The sequence below is a fragment of the Strongylocentrotus purpuratus genome, unplaced genomic scaffold, assembly GCF_000002235.5.
Source record: "Strongylocentrotus purpuratus isolate Spur 01 unplaced genomic scaffold, Spur_5.0 spur5_scaffold_6, whole genome shotgun sequence".
Classification (NCBI taxonomy): domain Eukaryota; kingdom Metazoa; phylum Echinodermata; class Echinoidea; order Camarodonta; family Strongylocentrotidae; genus Strongylocentrotus; species Strongylocentrotus purpuratus.
Genome location: NW_022145612.1, coordinates 20,547,393 through 20,551,741, shown reverse-complemented (window position 1 = coordinate 20,551,741; position 4,349 = coordinate 20,547,393).

Sequence of the window (4,349 nt, the reverse complement as noted above, 5' to 3'; positions counted from 1 at the left end):
CTTCATTCGCTTTGTGTTTCTTATTTTGTTTATCTAGCGTTTGTTGTAGGGTGTATAGATATTACCAGGGGCGGATCCAGCCGGCGGCAAGAGGGGGGGGGGGGGGCCAAATCTTGAGAAAATATTTAGCGGCAAATCAGCCAGCCGGCGAACGGCGAATGAGCGGGGGGTGGGGGTGGATAAGAGCACATATATTTGTTTTGGGGGATCCATTTTTGGGGGAACATTTTTGCGCCGACTCAGCCGGCCGGTGAATATTAAAGCGGGGGGGGGGGGAATGCTGGAGAGGAGGACCACTAATTAAAAAAATTTCCGGGGGGGGGGGGTAGGTGAAGCGCCGTTTTAGCATGACTTTCTTTTTAACTCTCACTTTCACCTATCCCAGATAACCCTAAGCTTTTTGTTGCTGCTTTATGTAGTTGATAATGCATGATTAAAATAAATAGAGAGAGAGAGAGAGAACCGCCATCATTATGCAATGGTTCAGGGTTTGTGTAATGTACATTCGAAACCATTTCTTAGCGTCTTAACCCTAAAAAAAAATGGCGAAACTATTTTTGAGGAAAAGCATTATACTGAACTGAATAAAGAATAATAACTTTATATTGGCTCATACTAATACTGATACGGGCTAAAGACAATGTGGTATATGCATAGAGGTATTCCAAAATGACATTCTGATAATCAACATTTTGTTCTGTTATCATAATAATGTATACGCATAATACAACCGATCTTTATGATTTTTTAACGTGACATAGCTTCTTCTCCCCCTGCAAACAAAAAGAGAAAACAAGGTTATTTAATAAAAGGATCATGCGACAAAATGATCATTGTGATTCAAATTGATGCAAGGATTTTTTTTTAATAAGCAATGCTTTTCATCAGAATCTTCTTTGTAAAAGCGACTTTTACCAATCTCAGCCACGCAATCCTGCCATTGTGCTGTACGATCACTTTCAGATTAGGAGAAGTGTATTCTTTAATGAGTATTTTAAATTGAATGGAACGTCTCAACTCAGTAAGCATGGCTGAGATTTGTAAAAAGTTGTTTTTACAAAGAAGATATAGCAGTGCTTATTCAAACAAATATTCGCATCAATTTGAATCACAATTATTATTTGTCGCTTAATCCCTTTTAATAACCTTGTTTTCTTTCTCGTTTGCAAGGGGAGAAGAAGATATGTCACGTTAAAGACATCATAAAGATCAGTGTTGTATGCGTATTATATACACAGGCCCCGCGGAACGCTTATCAAAGTGGGGGGCTAAAGTATTTACGAACAGGTAGAGGGTAGCGAGCGTAAATTGGTGTGGGGGTTTTAGGCATTTAATTACGGTCAGAGAAGTACAAATATTTTGATGCCGCATTTGTGTCACTGGCAGGTCAGGGGGGGGGGGGCGTTTTTTAAATTTATTTTTAAGGTAAAATTTACGTTACTATCCTATTTTGTTACCGGTTTGGGAGGTTCGGGGGGGGGGGGGGGCGGGCCGGTAGAATCGACCCGTGGATCCGCGCCTGGATATTACATTAAAACAAAATTGTAAAGTAGATCAAGAAGTTACGTATGGTTGCAAATAATAACCATTCAAAAGTCGATAATCATGATAACAATTTAACCATATATAGGCAATTGACATTCATTTCAATGTATTACAGAATTACACTGATTTTTACGAATTTCATTCTATCAAGCCTGTTGAGTTAATTTCCCTGTCATATACCGCTAAATCATTTACCCATAACCACCGGACTCGAGAAGTATTTCCCTTGGCTCCCTGTATCCCTTAAACGAGCTTGAACGTTTTCAAATACCATTTATTATATGTTTATTAACATGGCTCGCTTTAAAAATAACAGAGGTTAAAATGTCAGAGGCAAAAATGTCACAAGTAAAAATGTCAGAGGTAAAAATATCAAAACAAAAGCATGTTACAGGTTGAATATTGGGAATGGTTGTATATTAGGCTTATCGAAAAAGAATAACGAAGGATTCTCTGCTGTCATTATTTCAATGCTGCTTTATTTTCTTCTTTTATTAAAACTTTTATTTACCTTTCGGCCCAAAATTGTGACTTTTTGCCCGGTAATTACCGAGGGAGGTAAGGAGCATTTTTTTTTCTCGACGGGGGGGGGGGGGGGAGGTGGGTGGTAGTGTATAAAACAAAATTACTCAACATTCCCCCCGCCCTTGAGCAATAAAAAAAAAACTTTTTTATTTTATCTTTTGCCGGGGGGGGGGGGGGGGAGGGTCCGGGCCCTCCCCTGGATCCGTTACTGACAGAAACGTGGAGGGCGCATTTAACCCCAAAAACATCCCCCCCCCCTGCGTACGCGCCTGTATGTATAAATACCTTCTTAGGTTAAGAATAAAAGGTGTTTATAACAGTTCCCAATGTGGCTCCGTTGGGCCCCCTGAGGGCCTCCCCTCCCCGCTTATTCACCAGCTGGCTAAATATTTTCTCACGAATTGGACGCCCCCCCCAAAAAAAGTGCTGTTAATCCCCCCCCCCTTACTCACCGGTTGGCTGAGTCGCCGCTAAATATTTTCTCACGAATTGGACGCCCCCCCCCCCCCCCTCTTGCCGCCGACTCGATCCGTCCCTGGAAGGGGATAACCGTTTGGGGAGGAGGGGATCAATGTTAAAAGTAATTGTGTCATCTAGCTGCTTCAAAACGCAGTTTGCAGCATGTACATATTCGTACAAATCTACACATTAAACAAAACGCATTATGATCATGAATTTAGCAGAAAAAAACAATTGAATTTGAGGGACTTAAACTGTATTTCTCTCACGTTTCTTTATCACAAACATGATGTTATCATATAACGTTACTCTGTGTTATGTTAAACCCAACAAATACAATAATTTCTGCCTTTCGAAACGTACTGCATAAAAGTCGAAAGCACATGACAAAATACCTGGCTAGATATGTTTCAGCGTTTACTATATTATGTAGGCCTACTATCTGATATTCTTCAAGCGAAGATTTGATAGTGTTTGTTAAACTTTTGTAATAAAGTATTGGTGAGGGAAAAAAAAGCATCTGTGTGTTTATCTGGCACTTCATATACAAGTCGTTCGTAAAGTCATGCGCAACTTTACGAACTCTTTATGAAACACCCCCCAGGTAACAATAAAATATCATTAGTGCCGAAACGTAAATACAAATATTAAATCAACAATGCAAACGAGTTTTTGATGAAAAGGAGCATACAAAATTGATCGGACATGGTGGCTCAGTGGTTAGAGCGCCCGCCTCATGAACGGGAGGTTGTGCATGGGTTCGAACCCCGGCCGAGTCATATCAAAGACAACAATGGGACATTCTGCCTACTAGGTAGGCGCTCAGCCTATTAGATTGGAGAAGGGTAGTAATAACATATTATGTTATGCAGGGCACGCTGGAAGAGCAGTTTCATAACTGAAGTGGCTACCCTAGGTAAATAAAACGTTATTATTATTATTATTAATACTTGATAATTACGCGTATAATTGGGCGGCTAGCTGTTCTGCCCCTATCCCGTATATTTCTATTAGGGATGGGGCGAATGAATATGATACATTTTAGGGTGAAAATTTGAAATGTATTAACCCTTACTGTACTGGGCTATTTTTAGCACCTCGTGACTGGGGGGGGGGGGGGGGGGGGCCTGGGAGACCCCCCCCCCCCCCCCTATGATCTCGGCCGTCGAAAGTCCGATGAACGCGAAAATTTGAATGTTTGTAGATATTTACGTAAGGGACAAGATGGTATAATAAGTTTTTTCCTAATATGCATATTGTTGTCGTTATAGCCTAATTAATTATGCAAAATGCTAATGTTATGCATTTTACAAACTCTACATATTCCTCTGTAGACTTGTGAAGAATGTTGAAAATGTATTGAATAAATGTTTCCTTCATCTCAAATTCATGAGGTTACATTATTTTTATGATATTTGAAAATGCATAGGTTAATTTGCATAAATTTGCATAAACTATAGCATATTTTTGATGACATGCGCATAGTAATTGTTATGTAACACCTTACAGGTATATCTGATTTCGACGAAAATGGTATCAAAATGTGCGTAAGACTTGAGGGAAAAAAGTCATGAAACGACAATTCAAAATTCCAAGTGGTTGCGGCGCAATCTCCGAAAATGTCGAGGGGGGGGGGGCCTCCCAGGGTTAAAGACCATGAATATATTAAAATTCTCCCCATATATTAGCATTCTGTTGAATCATCAACTTCTAGACCACGTTAAGCATCGGCGTACCTGGGGTACTCCGTCAAGGGGGGGGGGGCAAGCGATCGAAACAAAACAAAAAAGGCGATGCTAATTTTTAGTCTGGCGAGCGAG